Source organism: Schistocerca americana, chromosome 6, assembly GCF_021461395.2.
Source record: "Schistocerca americana isolate TAMUIC-IGC-003095 chromosome 6, iqSchAmer2.1, whole genome shotgun sequence".
Taxonomy (NCBI): domain Eukaryota; kingdom Metazoa; phylum Arthropoda; class Insecta; order Orthoptera; family Acrididae; genus Schistocerca; species Schistocerca americana.
This window is the reverse complement of record NC_060124.1, coordinates 148,396,776-148,418,828: the sequence shown is the minus strand read 5'-3', so window position 1 is coordinate 148,418,828 and position 22,053 is coordinate 148,396,776.

Here is a 22,053-nt window from a genome sequence, read left to right as displayed (position 1 = left end):
CATACGCACTTCATTTGAAACAGGAGACGATAAAACAAGCCGACAGGATCTTCCACAGCGCAATAATCTTGGCCTGGTGGGCGAGAGTGGTCAGCTCGATGCTTGGCGGCTGCGCCTAGGATACTACAGTCATCATGATACTAAGCTTTCCCACGAAATGAAACAGATGCAAAGCCAACCTTTCAAATACACAGTTACAACAACAAAAACCTACTCAAATCACACTGTCGGTAATTTTACTTAATGCCTAGCCTTATCCCCGCAGAATACTTTCAATGATTACCGGCAATCTGAGCGATAGGAGGCACTGTACAACTCTCTTGACATTTGGTTACACTACATCCTCCACTTCCTAGCTTAGTTTGGTAGGCATAAAACTAATATTATCTCCTCTCTGCCTTATTTTAAGACTTATGACAATCTTTTGTTTCCCTATAGTCATTATTAACCGCGCCCATTCAGTACTGTGCATGATATACCTTATTCCACCGATTCAAATTAACCTATCTTGAATTGTTTCTCGAGGTTCTAGCTCGCGTCTTAAAGATCACTACATAACCACATATCTCTCCCAGACAACAACTCTTAAAAGTTCTCCTTTCACCATCTATTATTATTAAGTTAAACTTGCTCCAGTCTTTATTGTAATTAACCCTACAACTGTCATTGTCCTTATACTGCTAATTAAATAAGTTACTTTAAATGTATTGACAATGTTCTCTTTATTTATAAGCTTGCATGTTACTCCCGTATATAGGATTCAGACACTCTCATTTTACTTATGCAGCTAGTATCCATATAATACTTTCTCGTGTTATAAATTTTCCCTGATTTTAAAATGTCAGAAATGTAATTACAATTTTTTTTTCTTTTTTTCGAGGATTCACAGCATGGCGGAATACCTGCATATTGAGGTAGTTCCTTAAACTACATCATATTAGCGTCTGTGCTACCTTCTCTTCCGGTTTTCCATTTTAAGCAGTTACTTCTTTGCTTTCATTTCAAATACATAACTTCCTTGCATTCATAATGTGATTTCTCATGCACGAAGTCTTGTCATTTAACTTCTCCTTTTAGTAAGTATATATTAGTTATCGCCTGAGATAAGAATCGGTACCAGGAAGCTCAATATCAACGTGTCTCCCACATAATAAAGGCAATTAACTTTAAAATTTTAAAATCTGAAGGCGACAAATTTCATGTACACACATACCGGACTTGGCGCCACTTTGGCATGTTACTAAGGACTTTGGAGAAGTCTCTAAACATAACTAAGAGATGAATGTGAATAGTGTCAAAGTACGAGTGGTCTCCCATAGTATCTTTGCAGTCTCTTATTGAAGAGACTATCAGTACCTTCTCGCGGACATTTACGTACCGGATGCCACTGGTCGTTTTATCTTCTACTCACCTTACCCATTCCCATCATGCACTGGGTAAGCCAGGTTTCTAAGGTATTTATGGGACTTCACTGTCTTCCCTGCTTGAAATATTGTTATTATGAATTATTTACTTACTCCGTTTTATGTCACTTTGCTTCAATATAGGTTAATCGTTTGGCTAAATTAACTAATTCCACGTGCAGGTACTTTTCAGAAATGGGTATTCAGACATTCCTTACCTCATCTGGATGTGTTTTGTATGGTAATGACACTACTCCGTTCTGTTTGTTTAGCCTTTATCAGTTAATACTTATTTCCGATTAATGGCTTGCTTATCATTCTTCTTTTCTTCGATGATTCGTCCTCTACGCTTAAACACTCCGGGAAATTAGTTCTTCCTATCATTGCTTAACTGTTTAGATTATTAACAAATAGTGAGTACTAGTGGTTAACGTGTTTAAATCTATGAATAACAGTACTGCTCTTCCTGCAATGAGTGTGCTTCGTGCCATTTTCTGCTCAGAAATGATTTAAAATGGTCTATATTATATAGGCCTTTAATGCGAACTGACTTTGGTTTTTTCAGTAAGAAGTCTTTTGTATGAGGCGTCTGCCCCACTAGTAGCGTTCCTTCAAATGAGTAAAAACGACTTCTTGCATTACCTCTCGCTTCAAGAGCGTTTGCGATGTGATTTAGCTAAGAATAGTCTCTGACTAGACAGAGCGGTTCCTTAGATTCCTGGTTTATACTGTCAGTCTTATCTCAGTATTCTGTATTAATTTACTATCCAGTATTACAGTCTGTACCTACCAGTTCGCTCCTTCCAACGGCGGCCGCAAAAGTGCTGATAATAATGGCTCCTTTATCATACGTTTATTACTATTTCCAAGGGGGATACACCCTTGCTCATACATGGGAGTTCATTTAGTGTTAAATTACAAATAGCACGTATCCCCCTAGTATTCCTTTTCACTAATGATCCAAGATCCAATTCGTGCTTAAATATTGGAGTTCACTCCATCTTAATTCACTAGTACTCACATATACCCTGTATTACTGCACCTTTCAGTCACTACTCTGCCGTCGGCTGCCGCGGCTGCCCCTCCACCAGGGCGCTGTGCCTCTGGTCGTTGCTCATGGTATCAGCTACTCCGCCTGCCACCGCTGGGCACTGCATCTCTCGACCGTTACAAGGCTTGCTACCGTGGCTGCCGCCATCACAATACTTCTCATTATCGCCATCCCCCGCTGGCCGAATGATGAATGCAGTATTCTCCTCGGCACTTGGCTTACTTCCCTCTCCATTCTTGCATCCGTTAATGCCTATTCTTCCATCTAACCACCTCTTACTCTTCTCGTGAGCTTCCCTTCTGCAAATTTATGGTCACGCAACTATACTGTTCGCCACATGTGGCGTCACTCCATTTACTGCTAGTTATTACTTGAACAGACAACATCAGCAGGCGTCGTAACACCTAGTTGACGAAAGCTTTCAGTCAGGTATGTATAACAGCTCAGATTGACCGTTTCAGTGTTATTTTCCAGAGGTAGCACCATTGAGAATTTGAATTACTTCCGTGAAATGATTAAGTTAACTTCCTGCAAGCTCGGAAGTAGAGAGAGCAAAAATACAATCATTTGTGTAACATTTGTGTAACATCAGTTTCATAAAAATTCCATGACTTCTCAAAAGTTGTCATGCGGGTAATTATCTTCGCTCTGGCCTTTAATTGTAGATAACTGATTCAGTTCGAACTACAATAATTGTAGTATTTTAAGCAAAACTCAATCATGAAGAAAAACCAGTCTTTTTCTTCTAAAATCAGATTCAGAAGCAATGAACTTTCTTCCTCATAAATGTTCACTGCAGATTTTTTGACAAATGAAGAAATCATTTCTCAGTTTCAACGATATATTTGATTTGAATGTAGTATTTACAATAACAACGAAATTGATCATGAGCGGTGAAGCGAAGAAAAAGAACTGAACCAATTACTATTACATTTTCCTTTACAACACTGATCGCCGATTTTTTTTTACATGGAATTAAGTAGGTACCGAAATGTATCCACTCAGAGTTTGGTAACACCACCAAATATCTTCTGGCGTACTATGGCTTTCACCTGTTGGACAACAGCGTCAGTTCCATTCTTTGCATCTGCGCCGAAGATGCTACCGTCGTCGTGTTACTGCGCTCTCCGGTGATGTGAAACAGATACAAAAGAAACTATTTAAACACACGATTCCAATTTTAAATCCACAGAAATAATACTGACAGTTATCTTACTAAGTATTTAACGTCATATTCATGGGATACAAATAACAAAAGATTATCTACAAAGTTAGAAGTAGGAGACATTGTGTAACTTTCTCCATATTTTGTTATATTACAACAGGCTGTTATATAGGTACATGAGGCAGTCTACCTGCTTAAGTTATGTTAATAGCGCAGGCCACAATAAATTATCAAACGCTACAGCTATATCAATGTTTATGCTTATAACGTATTTGTCGTCTGAGGTGTTTACAGAAAGCAGGACGTGACTTAATGGTCCCCAGTGCATTTTCATTTGCTGAAATCGTACTGCAGGGTATTCATGCCTATTACCTGTCTGTGATTCGTTTGGTGGCAGCATAGAAACTTTTCCTGCACGTTCGTTAGAGCATTTACCAAAAAAAAGAAACGGCCTATAAGTACTCCTAATTTCGCCCTATGCTGTGATCGTTGCTTCAGTTCTCATGAGTCTTTTCTCCCTCCATTTTTAGTATAACAATATCCGAACTATCCTAGATTACCCACCCCGCCAGCCGTGTTTCTTAAAGCGCCGATTCCAGGATGAGGAGATTCGCCGGCCTTGGTTCAAATCAACGTCTGTCTGAGTGCTGGCCAGCTTGGTTTGAATTTTACGTGGTTTCCCACATTCCACCTGGTGAATACGAGCAGACACCAACGTGAAAACTTAATTACACGATTCACAGGTAAGTAGAAAACTTTCGCTCAATTTCACATGAATGACAGTACACGCAAACTGCTGTGGTACGCTTACTATGTCCTAGGGATTAAAGTGGTGGTAATTTAACGATGCAAAATCCGTTAGTAACAACACCGACCTGTCTATGAGCGGGAGATTTTGTATATTCTGGGTTCTGACCCCATGGAATACATTTGTTTATTGACATTATTAGATATGGTACGATTTCGTGCAAAAACTGATGCAATATTTCTGCCATAATTCTGTTAGGACCTAATTCATTATTATTATTTAACTTCATTCCTGCCAGTGACGCTTCCTCCTGGACAAATGGAATCACAACTCTAGTATTCATATGCTGCTCTAGTAATTCATAGCGAAGTCATTGAAATAAATCTCGGTCTTCCATCGTGCAGTGGCCCAGCGCTTCTAGGCGCTTCAGTCTGGAACCCCGCGACGGATACGGTCGTAGGTACGAACCTTGCCTCGGGCAAGGATGTGTGTCATGTCCTTAGGTTAGTTAGGTTTAAGTAGTTCTAAGTCCTAGGGGACTGATGACCTCAGCAGTTAAGTCCCTTAGTGCTCAGAGCCATTTAAACCATTTTTTGAAGGCATGAAAAAAGCTGTGCCGCGCCACGAAAGTTTCCTACTAAGTGGGGCAAGGTATGTTGAACGACGGTTAAAGGGTCGTAAATTTTTTTTCCAATAAATTATTTTCCTGTATCTGTACTAGTATTATTTCTGAAGGCATTTTCAAGGAAAGAACAGGAAGAGAGAGTGTAAATTTCATAGCTTAGAGAAGAATTGATGTGTTACGGATGGTTATGGGGGTGACTTCTAATAAATTATTTCAATCTTCTCTGTTAAGTCTTCTTCACTCACTGTCGCCGTGATAATAGGTTTATGTCCACAAATACGTACCTTATCCTGAATCTCATGCAAACTGATTGCCCCTTTTAGCCTAACTACAATATGGCGGACGATACAGACCACAGCTATCTGCTACTATGCGTCCTTTCTCTTCTCTTAGACTGATTCTCCTACCAAACAATGTAAATCACTCTGTATAGCGTATATTTTCAGGGGATATATGGTAAAATATCTATATGTATGAGCTGTTTATGCTAATATCAGAAATGGTCCAAGAAATAGGAATCAGTTCTGGCTATCTCGTGTTTCTACATAGAACAGGTTATTAAACCTGTACCAATGAAGTGCTATTTTGAGTCCTTCAAATATGTCAAGTTGCCTTCTTTCCACATTTTTATTATATTGCTGTTTTGTCTATCTGTTTGGTACAAATTTTGCTACCGATTTTAAATTTACTTTCTGTAATCCGGATACCTGAAATTATAAAAATATATCGGAACTAGCTGAAAATGCAATAGTAACACGCTATCTATCGGTCTGTCCGGTACCACTGGGAGTGTGGGGGGGGATCAAAAATTTTGGTAACGCTTGGCATCTAAAAGACGTGCATATCTAGTATGTTGTGCAGGTATTGCACGGCTTATATATACAAACAGTACAGGGGAGAAGGAGATGGACAAAAAGTGGGTGGAGGGGAGATATAGGGAGGAAGGAGCAGATAGAGAGAGGGGAAGGAAAATGTGAGAGAGGCACGTGAGGAGTAGATGGAGATCTAAAGGGTGGAGGAGTGGATGGATAGCGAGAGGGGTAAGTGAAGATACAAAGCGAAGGGACAGGGGCAGATGGGCTTAGAGGGGAATACGAGATGGAAAGATGAGAAGATGGAGATGTACAGGGGAGAGGGAAGTGGGAGATGGTTAGAGAGAGGAGGTGGGAGGAGGCTGATAGAGAGAGAGCAAGGAGGTGATGGACGGACAGAGGGCGCCAAGGAGTTGGACAGAGAGAATGTGAGGGAGAAGATGTGTGAAATATATGGACATAAGTACGAGGGTAGGGAAGCGATTATAACGTTTGTATTGAAAGAAAAATCTGGTAAAAATCATATAAGATGGATTTAGCTTGCTTTTAAACTGCTTTTAGGAACATAACATTTGTAAATTTTAATACTATTGTTGGTAGGTATAACACTATTACATTCCTCATTTTTCAGGAGAATAACAATGAAACAGGTTGATATTATTATTAATAGGTATGTAGCGCAATGTTTTATTTCAGCTATTATTATTTGTAAACAAACAGAGGTAAACCTGAAATTCAACACGTGTCTCTCTTATAGTATAGCTATCTTCACCACACGTGACAATAAGTAGTAAATATTTATTCGAATATTGATAATATTTTGGATTAACACATTTTTAAATTGCTCTAAAAAGTACAGAATTATTTCTCACAGTCGAATACAGATTCGAGCTCCTATACAAATATTTATGAAACGTTCTTCTTGTGAATTTCAAATAGCTATGTTAATACTTGTAATATTTGTAACGAAACATGTGAGTTGCATTTAATAAACAATAAGATGAGCGTTATTCACTTATCAACTGTCTATTTATGTGCTTCATGCTTTTCCTTACAAATCTCAGACGTATTTTTGTAGGCATTTGAAATCCATAGTCAGAGCAATCTGATGGGGCTAAGAATCTGCTTGGGATTAGGAGAAATTGTTTTATACTTTCTCGTCTCATATAAAAACGTGGAATATTAAATTTTTGGTTTTCTTGAAATTATTATTCAATCTTGTTTTAGCTGTGCGTAACGTGCAATCGGGACGCAGTCACAGAAGCTTCCATGGCTGCTTCATTTTTTTTCTTTCATATGTTTAGAAAATAACATCGCACTCTTATTAACATTACGCCACAATACTACTGTATGTATATCATTTGTTTTCCTCGAAAATGGTCTCTTTAGTTCATAGTTTTCTACATTCAACTGACGTTTAGTATTCACCAGTATTTACTGATCATTCAACAAACCACTGAAGCAGAAATAAGCTGATGTAACTACTAGCGAACGCGATCGGAAACACTATTCAATAAAAGGTTATAGTGAAGGAGCGGTAGCGTGATGAAACCACACACAGCTGGAAGCTTGAATGTAAGATAAGGATTTTCCTTCATACTTGTTTATTTGATGACTCCTACTTCACATTTACAAGTACTGCTACTTCGTCATGTGAATACGGACCTGATGAGATGTCGCTCTCGAAATACGTATGTGTATGATAATATTGCTTTATTGTGTACTGTATGCTGAATAAGCGTAACGATTGATGCAACACTGCCTTTTTACAATAGGATGGATATGATTAAAATTCAACTCTTCATCATGGTGATAGGCACAGTGACGAGGTATTTTATTGTGATATGGCGTTTTGTGGAATTAGAGTTATGTTTGTGTACGTCAGTGACATAGTTGCCAATTTGAATGTAGTTGCAGATGATAACGTTTATATTGATACTATTTTGGTTTCTGTTGAAAATTATTGTGATGGTTTTACTGGGTGATGAAGTTCAAATTCGTATAAGCCTTGAAGAGGATCTTTAAAATGCGTTGAACAAAACAGATGTTGTGTTTGGGGAAAAGGGAAATATGAATATGATATCGAAGGCAGAGTATAACGTTGAAACGGTAACAAAATTCAGGTTTGCGAAGAAATTATGGGCTTTAGGACATGATGTAAAAACAAAGAAGAGTTTGCTGAGATGTTCAGGTCATCAGGCTCTGGAAGCGATGTCCAGTAGAAGACGGTAGAATACAGACCAAGATGAAGGACGGTGGAGAGTCTGGTTATAGCAAGACAGAGCAGAGCATAAAGTGGTTCATGCTTTTGTGTACAGTATTTGCTACTGCCAAGCACTGGTAGTTGTCAGAGTTTGACCTACTAGATTACTGTGCTGCGGAGTGTGCCGAGATAATAGAAATCGGCTTCGTTTGGATGGTGTGTAAAGAAACACGGAGAGTCTGTGAGGAACTTGATTGTGCTACACTGTTTTTAAGTGTGTACACATGGGGGGAATGTGGTCTCATATAGTGTGACGTTCTGAATGTGAATTTGAAAACGCAGGGATACCGTTGTACAGTGATATTGTACTGGCGATAGTTATTGTATTTCTGTTGTTTCCGTGGTTCCGTAGTTCTATGTGGTTGTGCTGATTTTCATAGTTTGTGTAGGATACGGTTAAGGCTGGCATTAGTGGATAGTAGTTAAGTACACCAAACCATTCTGCTTCGGTCATTTCATTTTAGTGCTCCGTTGTCAAATTATTTACAGGCGGAATTAAACTGTCTTTATATTTGTATCCTCTTCTAAAGTTATTTACCGAAAGAAGCAATATGTCAGTTTATTTTGGTATGCTTTGGTAAAGTCTTTGTGGGCATAAGTGGTATTGTTTATTTTTACCTACATGAAACTTGAAAAATATTTTAGAGGAAGTTCCAGGCCGGCCGAAGTGGCCGAGCGGTTCTAGGCGCTGCAGTCTGGAACCGCGCGACCGCTACGGTCGCAGGTTCAAATTCTGCCTCAGGCATGGAAATGGTTCATGTCCTTAGGTTAGTTAGGTTTAAGTAGTTCTAAGTTCTAGGGGACTGATGACCTGAGATGTTAAGTCCCAAAGTGTTCAGGGCCATTTGAACCATTTTTTAAGTTCCAGGGCAACTTGCTGCTGCCCTGTTTTGAGATAAGATTGTTGTTATTTCAAGTTGAGTGCAAAGACTTGTTACTTGTATGTGCTCTAGTGATGTAGTTTATTGGAAAACGGGACCAATTTAAAGTCCATGCTTGCACAACTCCCAACCAGATCCCAATTAGCTATTTGAAATTATAAGAAAGCAAGTACAGGACCAAACTTACTTATTGGCTACATAAACCGCAGCCGGTCCTTGGCGTCACTCAGTCCAGCCTTCCACACTTTCCTGTCATCTGCATCTTCATCTCCCAGCGCATCTGTGCATCTCCCATGATATCATCCTTCCATCTCATTCTCGGCCGTCCCAGTGGTCTCTTTCCTTCAGCATCTCCATCCACTTCAGCCTTTCTTACCGTGTTCTCCCCTCTCCTCCTCAAATGTCCGTAAAATCTTAGTCTCCCAATTTTGACATTCGTTACGACGTCGGACAGTGTGTATAATTGCCTGAGAGCTCTGTTTTTTTTCTTATTCTCCACTGTTCATTTTCATTCACTGGCCTACATATTCTTCTCAGAACGTTATTTTCAAAAGTGATGAGTTTTTTCTCTGTTTTCTTTGTCAGGGTCCCTGTCTCACTTGCATAGCACACTATTGACTTGATGATGGTGTCATATATTTATGTTTTTCCATGCCTATACAGTAAATTCGATCTTATGTTGTGCGTAGCTCCTAGACGTCTTCCCCCAATTTCGATTCTTGTTACTACCCCTTGTTCCATGAGGTTTTGCTGGCTGATGTTGACACGGAGGGACGTGAATGTGTCTGTCTTCAGTATTGTTAGATTTCCGATTTTTAGATGGTTTGGTTCTAAATGAGCTATTCTTCCTATTACCATGAACATTGTTTTACTTTCATTTATACTTAGACCTACTTTCTTAGCTTCTTCCACTATCACAGTCGCCATTTTCTTCAGGTCTTCCATCTTCTTTCCTATCTTCGCAGTATCATCCACAAAAGCCAAGACACTTATCTTTATTCCTATGGTGACTCCTGCACTTTCACATGTTACTCTCCTCAGGGTGTTGTTGAGGACCAAATTGAACAGGGTTGATGATATAATATCTCCATGTCCCATTCCTGTTTTTACTTCAAATGCTTCTGAGAACTCCCCCTGTACTTTCACACTAGACTTCGATTCCATCACACATTTTGCTTAGCTCTATCAGCTTTAAAGGTATCCCACACTCTGCCATTATCCTCCACATTTCGTCTCTTAATATATGCTTTGTTGAAGTCCATAAACAGGCAAAAGCTGTCACGATTGTGCTCCCAGTTCTTATCTAATATTTGTCTTAGTGTGAATAATTGCTCAATTGTTGATTTAACTTTCACTATGTCTAATATATCCTCAATGTATGGGTTGAGCCTGTTTAGTACACTTCCTGACATTACTTTGCAGCATGCGCACAGCAGAGATAACCCTCTGTAATACTGTGTCAGCATTTTGTCTCCTTTCTTGTATATGGGACACACAGCAGCAGTTTTCCATTCCTCCAGCATTACTTCTTTTCTACATACCTTTTTTATCTGTTCGGCTAACCATTCATGTGTCTTCTCTTACTCTTCTTTGATGAGCTCTGCTGACATCATGTCTATGCCAGGTGCATTCCCATTTTTAGTCTTTTATTGCCTCCTTCACCTCCATCAGAGTTGGTTGTTCGACTAATGGTTGTACATTCTGATAGTTTTCTGCCTTGCTTTCATTGTTGCAGGTATCTACCGGGTTTCCAGCAGTTCTATGAAGTATTTCCTCCTGTTCTCTAAATTTCTTTCATTCGTAGTGATCAGTTTTCCATTCTCATTCTTCATTATCACAGACTTAGCTCTCTATCCTTTTCTAAAGCTATTCATTGTCCTGTAAAACTGTTTTCTATTTTTCTGGTTATAGTCCTCCTCAGCTTTCTCTATCTGTTTATATATGAATGTTATTTTCTCTCGCCTTATTATACTCTAAATTTCTCTCTTGGCTTTCCTGTAAGATCTTAGGTTATCACGGTTGTTATTGTTCATCATTGCCTGCCTGGCTCCCTTCCTGTTCTGTACTGCTTTTCTACATGTTTCATTGAACCATGATTTGCGTTTTATATTTCTGATATTATTATATCCTAGTAGTTCATGCGCTCTCACCCTCATAACTGCTGACACCTTCTTGCATTTTGTGTTGATGTCTTCATATTCTTTTCAATTGTTGTCATTCTCTAATTCAGCGAATCTATTTTTAAGCTTAATCTTAGGCTATTTGTTCACCTCCTTCTCCTTTAGCCTACTCACATACACTCTTTGGGTTTCTTTTACCACTGTTGTTCTTACTTGGTTGTTTTGGTAACGAGTGTTTCATCTTTATTAGCACATGAGAATGGTCTGATCCTATCTCAGCCTCACTCATTTTCCTTATATACGTTATTGCCTTCTTATGATTTTTCCCTATCAAAACATGGTCTACTTGGTTCCTAGTTAATTCATCCAGTGAGGTCCACGTTGCGTTACGTATGTCTTTATGGGGGAATAATGTACTTGCTATTTTCATGTTTATAGCTATGGCAAAGTTGATATGCCTTTTACCATTACCATTTGATTCATTGTGAAGGCTGAACATGCCTATATATGGTTACCATTGTTGTGTTTGTCCTGTTTTGTCATTTAAGTCTCCCAGTACAATTTTGATGTCATACTGTAATAATCTGGAGTACATATGGTCTAAGGAGTCATAGGATTCGCCTTTTATGCCTTCCTCCTTGTCCTCAGTTGCGGCCCTTATTAATGAGATATTTCTATGTTAGCCTTTGATTCTGACGTAACATATTCTTTCATTGACATTTTCTTGTGTCGTCACATTAGCCATTATTTTATTATGAACAAGACAAAATTTTTGAAACTGTAGAATAGTTTAAAAATGTGTTACCGTGTTAGAATTCACTTTGTACGAGTAATTACTGAATACAAATATCGATATGTGTGAGAATAAGTTACTAAGTTTCACTGAAGAAGCGAAGCAAAATCCAGTTGAATTTTAAAGTTCGTCACAAGGAGTGAGCTAATGGCAAGCATTTACAGGATAGCGATGCAGCAAGAGAATATCGCACCATTGAGCAGATTTGGGATAGTTTACGTGAGGTCGAACAGTAACTTACAAAATGTTAAGAGGAGCCAAAAGAGTTTTAGGCTGCTGTTACACAGGGTAATTTCCAGCTCCCACTGATTCGCTTTATACAACTTGGAACGTCTGTATCAGGAACGGTATCCAGACAGGCAAGGGCCTCGAATCGATGTAAGTTCTCTCTCGGACCTCTGAGCGTCTGTTAGAAAATGTAATCATAGTGTAAAAAATTTGAGTGAGTGTTTGTCATGAGTTACACGGTATTTTTTGACCAGGCTATACCTCACTGCTGCCATGTGCATCCAAGTACTTCCCAACTTTCTTCGTGTCAATAGCTGTAGAGCCATAGACTTTCTGGATGCCTCTGTAAGTTTATTCCGTTTTCCGTTTATTGTACTCAATCGTTCCCGAAAGCTCTGGAGGTTAGGTGCTGGAAGGTGTTACATTCACACTTTCCATTTTCATATCTCCTGTTAATTTCGTTGCTTCTGATGGTGATGCACGCTTTATAAGGCAACGTTCCTAAACAATTTGCGAAAGATTAAGTGCTAATAATGGAATAAACGCACAGAGACATCAATAACCTGTATCACTACACTGCTGATAACACACAGAAAGATTGGAGACACTTGGCTAAGTATGGCAGAAGTAAAGTGTATCTTGGTTTGGAAATACCGTGGCAAAGACTATTGACAAATAAATACTACTATTTTTTACTGTACAATTCAGTTTGTTGACAGGCACACAAAGCTCAGACATGAAAACTTATATATTACGTGTATGTCGATTGTCCGGAAGCCGTTCCTGATACACAAGAAGTGCAGGTTCCATAAAAATAATTGGTAGGTGCAGCTGTATTGTCCCATATAAACATTGGCATTAAGAACATAAGCATTGAACTGTTTGTCAGTTTCGTAAATATGACTGTGTGTAATAATTTTATTATTTCCTTTCAGTTGCGGGTGTTGATGTTAGAAAGTAATTTTTGAGGGAAATGTAGTGCACGGAAAGTCAGTTTGAAATTGATAATAGGTGACCCTGTTAATATGTACGGTTTTGACTTCAAATTGAATACTAAAATGTGTTAACTTATTTACTTTCGAATGTGGATGATGTAGTGATCATCTCAACAATATGTCTAAAAATTACGTGGGCAAGAATCATTTACACTTCTACTACTTCTGTTTTTCTTTTACTTCATTTAACATTTTCATTATGTCTGTGCTTTTATTCATTTATACATTCGATACTTCGGTTAATCCTAATACGAAGGCCTTTGGGTGCTTTGATGCTAAATATTCAATTCTGATAGTCGACATTATGACATGTAGATTTTTATAATGAATTCTTATTGGCGGTGTCTTCAATGTTACGTCTGTGGAAGGAGTGTATCGCTTTGCAGAGGTAGTTACTTGTAACATGTCCTCGCTCTTCTCAGGTTCTCCTCGAGCGTTCTATTCAAGCCATGCTCTTGAACGATCTCTGCTGCATTTCCCCCTGCTCCGTCAAATCCAATACAGATGGCATCAAGTTACACCCCAACAATCATGTGGATGTCTAGATCTAACACTCCAGCCTAGAAATGAGGTAATTTATATACTATACCACACATTTGGACAAGATCGACCATTTCATTTCAACTTCTTAGACGTGTTAAATTTTGGGATTATATTAAATGAAGGATTAATCATGACTATCCTGGTGTACTCCGAAACATATTTTCAAAATCGGCGAAGAGACTGTGCTGAGTAACGGACAATTTGCGACATAGCTAACTACGTACAAGAGTGTCCCATTAGTTCCAATAGCCATAAAACACGGAAACACGAAAATTGTATACTACCGACATTTGGTGTCACTACTGTCTGTATCTCAATCTCGCTGGCTCAATGCTTAAAGCATGTAAGAAAGTGAAGCAGTGTAAATTCATTTGTTGCAAGGCCAGAGCTGAAACGTGCGTGGTTTAACACCTCCCATCCAATCGAGGCAGCTGATTCTGTATAACGTGTTGTTCTACATCTACAGGCATACTCTGAAAATCACATTTAAGTGCCTGGCAGAGAGTTCATCGAACCACCTTCACAATTCTCTATTATCCCAATCCCATATAGCTCGCGGAAAGAATGAACACGTATATCTTTCCGTACGAGCTCTGATTTCCCTTATTTTATCGTGGTGATCGTTCCTCCCTATATAGGTCGGTGTCAACAAAACAGTTCCGCATTCGGAGGAGAAAGTTGGTGATTCGAATTTCGTGAGAAGATAGCGTCGCAACGAAAAACACCTTTCTATTAATGATTTCCAGCCCAAATCTTGTATCATTTTTGTGACACTCTCCTCCACATTTCGCGATAATAAAAAATGCTCTTCCGTTCTTTGAACATTTTCGATGTACTCCGACAGTCCTATCTGGTAAAGATCCCACGACGCGGAGCAGTGTTCTAAAACAGGACGAACAAGCGTAGTGTCCTTAGTTGGTCTGTTACATTTTCTAAGTGTCCTGCAAATAAAACGCACTCCTTGATTAGCCTTCCGCACAACATTTCCTATATGTTATTTAAAATTTAAGTTGTTCGTAATTGTAATACCTAGCTATTTAGTTGAATTTATGGCTTTTAGATTAGACTGATTTATCGTGCAACCGAAGTTTGAGTTCCTTTTAGCCCTCATGTGGATGGCTTCACACTTTTCGTTCTTTAGGGTCAACTGCCACTTTCCGCTCAATTCAGATATTTTTTTCTAAATCGTTTTACAGTATTTTTCTTCTGATGACTTTATTAGTCGATAAACGACAGCGTCATCTGCTAACAACCTAGTACGGCTGCTCAGATTGTCTCCCAAACCGTTTATATAGATAAGGAACAGCACATGGCCTATCACACTACGTTGGGGAACGCCAGAAATCACTTCTGATTTACTCGATGACTTTCCGTCAATTACTACAGACTGTGACCTCTCTGACAGGAAATCACAGATCCGGTCACATAACTGCGACGATATTCCATAATCACTCAATTTCACTACGAGCCGTTTGTGTTGTACAGTGTCAAAAGCTATCCGGAAATCCAGAAATACGGAATCGATTTGAAAACCTTTGTCAATTGCAATCAGCTCTTCACGTGAATAAAGAGCTATTTGTGTTACACAGGAAAGATGTTTTCTAAACCCTTGTCGACTGTGTGTCAATAGACCGTTTTCGTCGAGGTAATTCATACTGTTGGAACACAATATATGTTCTAATATCCTGCTGTATATCGAAGTTAACGATATGGGCCTGTAATTTAGTGGATTACTCCTATTACTTCTCTTGAATATTGGTGTGACCTGTGCAACTTTAATATCTTTGGGTACGGGTCTATCGTCGAGCGAACCGTTGTATATGATTGTTAAGTACGGAGCTAATGCATCAGCATACTCCGAAAGGAACCTAATTGGTATACAGTCTGGACCAGAAGACTTTCTTTTATTAAGTGATTTAAGTTGCTTAACTACCCCGAGAATATTTACTTAAATGTTACGGATGTTGGCAGCTGTTCTCGATTCGAATTCTGGAATATTTACTTCGTCTTCTTTTGTGAAGGCATTTCCGAAAACTGTGTTCAGTACATTTCATTAAAAGTGGATAGCATTAGATAGGTGGACAAGAAGTGTCACGAAATTGTTGGTCTCTGAGTTGGCGCTGAAAATACAAGAAGTAAGAACTAAGCTCTCCCCAAGGATTATGCTAACTTGTGCACTAGATACCGATCAACAGATATATCACAACGATAAGAAATGTAAGATTCACGAACTCAACAGTCCCGTCAATGTCCTAAGTAATACTTCTTCGTCTTTAGATAATTTAGAAGAACGCCACTATTTTGAAGATGAGCAACGTCAGTGGGCAGCAGTGGTTGAGCTTGAGATGGGGCGGGACGGTGGTGGTGGTGACGGGGAAAGTTCGGTGGGGCTGCTTCATGATTCGCCAGTGTGTAATATCTGAGCTTGGTCTGGAATTTCGTCGTCCTCTATCCTGCCGGTAGTGTGTCACATCCACCCTTAGTGACAGCCGCAATGCTAGCTTACCTTCCTGATGACTTTGTCACAGTCTACGTCAACAGCAGCAGGCGGTGGCCGGGTCTTCTCCGCCTGCGCTGCCAGCAGCACCAACTCGTCCACATCTGAGCGCAGTCGCCAACGCGCGGTGCTCATCCTCAGTGGGAGATTTGTTTCCACCGTCACAATTCTTTCTTTTGTGGTTACTTGCTTTTTTTCCACTCTTTATCTAAAATATAATATTTCTTGTGTGTTTATTCACGTATAAAAAAAAATGCTATTTGAAGATTAACGTTATCAAATTTGGCAGCTTTGCAAATTTCAGTTAATGTATCAAAAAACCTTAAATTTAGCGGCTCATCGTTGGACTGGTTGTCGGATGGTAATAAGGTGAGAACATCGATACTATTTTACCTTGTGTCGAGATCGAAAATACGTTGTAAGTAGAATAGTGAATCAAGCGAATCACTTAATAAATTAGTTCATCGAGTTAAAACGATTTGTTGCCAACTCTTGAAGTTTTACGTGTTACTGACAGCATTACACTTCTCATTCCTATTACTATATTGATGAAAATGTGCGGGTGAATAAATGTGACTTCGGTAAGTTATATTGTGCAAAACATCTATTGTGTCCGAGTGTATTGGCACTTATGTGCAGACATGAACAGCAGTTATTGTCGAACTACTAGATACAATGTACTCATTAGAGGAATGTCTAGGCAGTCCAATGATACTTCCATTGATTGATGCTAGAAACTCGTTTATACGAACGTATGAAGTCAGCTGTTATTCAAAAATTGACATCCTTGGATTAACCAACTTGCAACTTTCAGTAGACGTTATAGCAATTTGTTATGTAATGGGTGTATTGCCCTACTAAGTACAAAATACATACTCATAATTATTACTCTTTTTCAATAAATCTCGATGTTTCTCACCTCTGGCTTTCCAATTAAATCTTCATCTATCAAGTCTTCGAAATACTCATCATCTGACTCCGTCCTAAAGCGGAGGCAGAACGCGCCCAAAAGAATGCGGAACATCTGCGAAGAAAAATAAATAATCATTTCAAGTATCGACCAGAGTTAAACGTAAATCTATTACAATGTCAGCGTGTCCACTGTTGGCGGTTGGGCAGTCATCAAGTTTGGAATTTGAAATGTTGAGAATATGCAGATGAAACTAATGGAAACGTCTCCATCTCCGATAATGAATGATTTTTTCCGAAATGTAAGTATTAGTTCTCAAATAACTTATAAAGTCTTACTGCAATAATGTTTTTAGGTAATAAAATGATACACTGAGACTCATTCAATTTCAGTGACATTGGACGGACTTATTATGGTTAGTAGAAGAGAAACACAAACATCTTTCTGATTGATGTTTGATACATCACGTAAGAGTGATGGGTTTCACTGTTCATATAGTAACATTTTTTCTACATTACATGTGATGTAAAACAGAATGCTATAAGTTACACATGTGGTACATTTCTTGTTGGTTACTTCTATGGGCCCTTCCTCCATATTCTCACACATTATTCACCTTACCAGTTTAATGCCACATCTGCATGAAAATAGGCTACCAGCCTTTTTCTCGGAAACGGCGCCCAAAGAAAGGGAGCAAAAGTAACAAGCGTCTAATAACCAGTCCCACTCTTTATATCGAATGACAACCCCCGCCGCGGTGGTTACCTTGTACTAAGGATGAGAAGGAATAGTTGATTGAGGTAGGGGTGAGTTGAAGTCACTTCTGCTTCATACGGCTGTAGATGGGTTCAAATCATCATTAAGTTACAATTATTTATTTATTTAGGGGCTTTAGATCAGCTTCATTAGGAGAAAAATGCAGTCATTCATCTCAAAAGGAAGTGGTGTTTTGCTGTCACATCGTTGTCCAGCTCTACCGCAGAATAGTTGGTGTCCACAGTTTGGCATTCTGTTGTCTTGTGCTTCTGCTAATTAGTTGATGACTTTCTGAAATAGTCACCATACTATAGGTCCAATAGCCGATCTCGCTTAAACTTCATTACTTCCTGAAGCTACCAAATAGCTCTGATCACATCATTTGTGAACGTAGGAGACAGTGGAACAATACTAATGTCTCATAGAATATTTCGGTTCTAGAAGGCATGAGATGAATTCAAGTGTAGTAGCACGTATCTTTCGATTTCTGAATTTACACTGTGGGTTGTGAAACAACCGTCAATTGAAGTGAAACAGAGACCATGCGTTGCTCACATCGTCAGATTGATGGAGCTGAACATGCTTCTCTTGAAACTGATTCTAAAAGTGTATAGTTTTTACTCTAGACACTCATCCCAGCTTCCAGTGACTGTTTTGCGGTTAAGACTATAAAAAAGCTCTCAAACGGCTGTAATTCTGGGATTCATAGGAATATACGAGCAAAATATACGTGCAAATGCAAGTAGATATTCGGTGTTGGTCTTCACGTAAATCACAATAATGCCGACAGTTGAAACAATGTCGAGAAAATATGAATATTAGAAAAGAGAGTGAATGATGCGTATAAAAAAAAAAAAAAAAAAAAAAAAACCTGTAGCTATCTTTATTGGATGAGGAAACACTAAGTTGAGATTGTAAAGTGAAAGATAACGAAAAGTCTTCAACTAGGGCCATAACTTGTGTTTGCCGGGACTAAAAGAGCTTTGCGTGTTCTACTGGCTGGCGAAAGTTCCACCGAAAAGAAAGCCGCATCGAGTGATCGCCAAGAAAGCGTAGTAAGACCTCTGACAGTCTCAGTATGCTAGTACGATTTATCAAATAGTATCAGAAGCAGCACAAGAATGTTAGCCGAAGATTTTCTTTCTTGCAGAAAAATACCGTCGTTCATCAATTCTATGCAGGTACCGAAAATTTATGGTAAAATAGATAATCCTTATGTTTAAATACGGATAAATGTGATGGTGTTCATAACAAAGATATATAATCACATTCCCTGTAAAGATATGTAATCACATTCCCTGTAAACACAAGAATAGTCCTCAACATACCGAGCACGTGTCGCCACATAGTATAAATATTTAGGGTAGTACAAAAATCAAAATGCAATGTGACCGTAACTATAGATCAGTATTAGGGAAGGCGAACGCATCACTTTCGTCTCTTTGAAGTATATCTATAAATGAAACTGCCTACATGCCATTACTGGGTTACGGTATATGGTAGCAGTATTATTTCTGTGCAAAATGTCAATAGAAATCATGCGAATTCAGAGACGCGCTGCTAGCATGGGCCAACTGAAGAAGAGGATTTAACTCATCGGCTTTGCCCATCGACGTCATATATTAATAATGGATATTAGTGTGTTTATTTTCGAACCGATTACAATAAATCGATTATATTTAGTGGCAAGATGTCATAACCGTATATAAAATTAAATGAATACGTTATTAAGAGACAGATATTGCGAATTCTTATTGTCGCTTGTTGTAATTTTATATCATATGCGCGTGACACGTCGGGAATCGCCTTGTCAGTCTGCTTCCGCCGTCGTTCAATCTTTATCTTCAGTGGTTCAGTGCAGCGCTCTAATTAGTTCTGGTGGCTCGTGTGATGCTGTCGATCTTGTCCCAATCAGTTCGATGCATTGTGCTACTTAGTTGATAGAAAATGTCCAAAAGTTCAACATCCGTTCTTGCCAAGTCTCTCCGTGTTGTAAGAATTCGCTCACGAAGGAAATATCGTTCCTTTCTCTCATAGATACGATGTGCTTTGGCGCTAGTGAATAGGCACTAACATTTCAAGAAAATAGAGTATAAAGGTGCCAGTTATTTAGAGCAATGGCCAGAAATAAACGGATCAAAACGTTTCATTAAAAGAATCTACATCGATCATCAGGCAGATTCTCGCAGCTCTTTCTTCAGGAGAGGTCAAACTTGCATTTCATAGACATTACATTCCTTCGCGGGTGAGAGTAAAGGCCCCACAGAAGGATCAGTTATCAGGTGGGTATTCAAGGGATCGGGCTCGTTCACAGAGGGTCATGAATCCCGCCCTCCACTCCAACAAACAATATAGGTGTAGATGCAGCTGCAGATGTAGATGAGTAAACCTCGTCGGTCAAGTCCTTCTGATGACGAAAGTCCTTGTCACTAACGACAGTCCAGTGAGAATAGATATTTAACTAAAAATCAATTTTTAATATGCCACGCATCTTAAATAAGAAAAAAAAACTATAAGTGTCCCTAGTTCCGTACAGAAGCTCAAGCCCCTACACATAATACAACAAAACGTTTGAATGTGAATTTTTGATATCTATGAAAAATTCTTGTAAGATTTAAAGTTAAAAACGTGGACAGTGCTCAGTACATAATAGGCAGGACGTAAGTTGTTCAGGAATTAATTACTTTTTACATGCGTTCCTCGTTTTCGTGTTAGATCTTACAAGTACATTCATAGTTTTTGAACATTCGCTATCACAAAATTTTCAAGACTATCTGTAAGAAAATAGGAACCTGGATCTGAGCACTATGGAACTTAACATCTATGGTCACCAGTCCCCTAGAGCTTAGAACTAATTAAACCTAACTAACCTAAGGGCATCACACAACAACCAGTCATCACGATGCAGAGAAAAAATAGGAACCTGCACGTGGATATGAAAAAATAATTTATACTTCTTACTCCGATTTAGAAACACAGTATATAAAAATTGATTTTTTTGAAAATAATTATTTCCTGCTTCTTATCTTATGTGTGTCAAACTTTATCAACCTATTTCAAATACCTTCATGAGATCACAACAGTCACATGTGGTGTACCTGTGAAAGGCCACGGCCGATTTCCTTCCCCATCCTTCCCTAACCGTATAGAACCCATGACCTCACTGATTGGTCTTTTACACCGAATCAACCAAATGCATTGTGGTATATTTCACGTTCATTTTAGTTTCTCTTCACCAGAGTTTACCAGTTCATTAGTACCTCTTATGTATATCCCGCGATAAGCCCGTGAAATTAAAGAATTGCAGATATCCAGCCTCACATGGAGACTTACCTACAAAGACGAACAGGGAAAGAGCGGGCTGACAATTGTATCCAAAGTACCCACATCAAAGAATCAGTCAAAAAATCGAGTTAAAATTTCACTCTCCTCCACTTTTGAATTTCATTGTAACATTTCTAATGTCCAACTCATCGGCATTAGGACTCATAGACTAAGTACCTTTGGCCACACACCAGACAAGGTAGGAAGTTAATATTTCATTCTCACGAACTCCTGGACTGTGTTGAAAGTTTCAAGTCTCTACCTCATTGAAAAGTTAGTTACAATTGACTGCAATATCTGTATCCAACAGACAGATAACAAAACGACCTAACAGAAAATTAGAAGAAAGTGATGGTATTTCTGGCGATGTGACGTTAGAGTAAAATCCTATAAAACGACGTATACAGCATAAGCAAGCATTCAAACGATCAGTAAGCTACTACATACATGTCAGAACAAGAACTGTGATCTGAAACTACCAAGAACGTGACAAATTAGTACTGTAGAAAAATTTGAACCCTGATGCGTGCCTGTGGGCGGGAAGGCTGTTGTAAGCTGAATAAATACAGCGCTGCGATAGTGATCCTAGCAACAAATGTAACATCGAGTATGAAGTCCGCATTCTGGAACGAAATATGTGCTTGGATGGCTCGGCTCACAGCAGGGTTCTTCCGAAAGCCACAGGTGAGGGTGTAAAGTCAATGCTTTTTACACGGTTTCGGCTTCACTGGAAATTAGATTGCTGTCATACTGCTATTGCGGATTGATATAAACGATACTGAAACATGCCCCAACCATATTTTCCTGTGTTGGTCTATTTTCTTATGGATTAAAACAGTTAGTAACTCATTCTTAATGTCTATATTTCTGGAATGATGTCTTCAGATGCACTCTTTAAAACTATGGAGAAATCTCATTAACCAGATTATACCCAGTGCA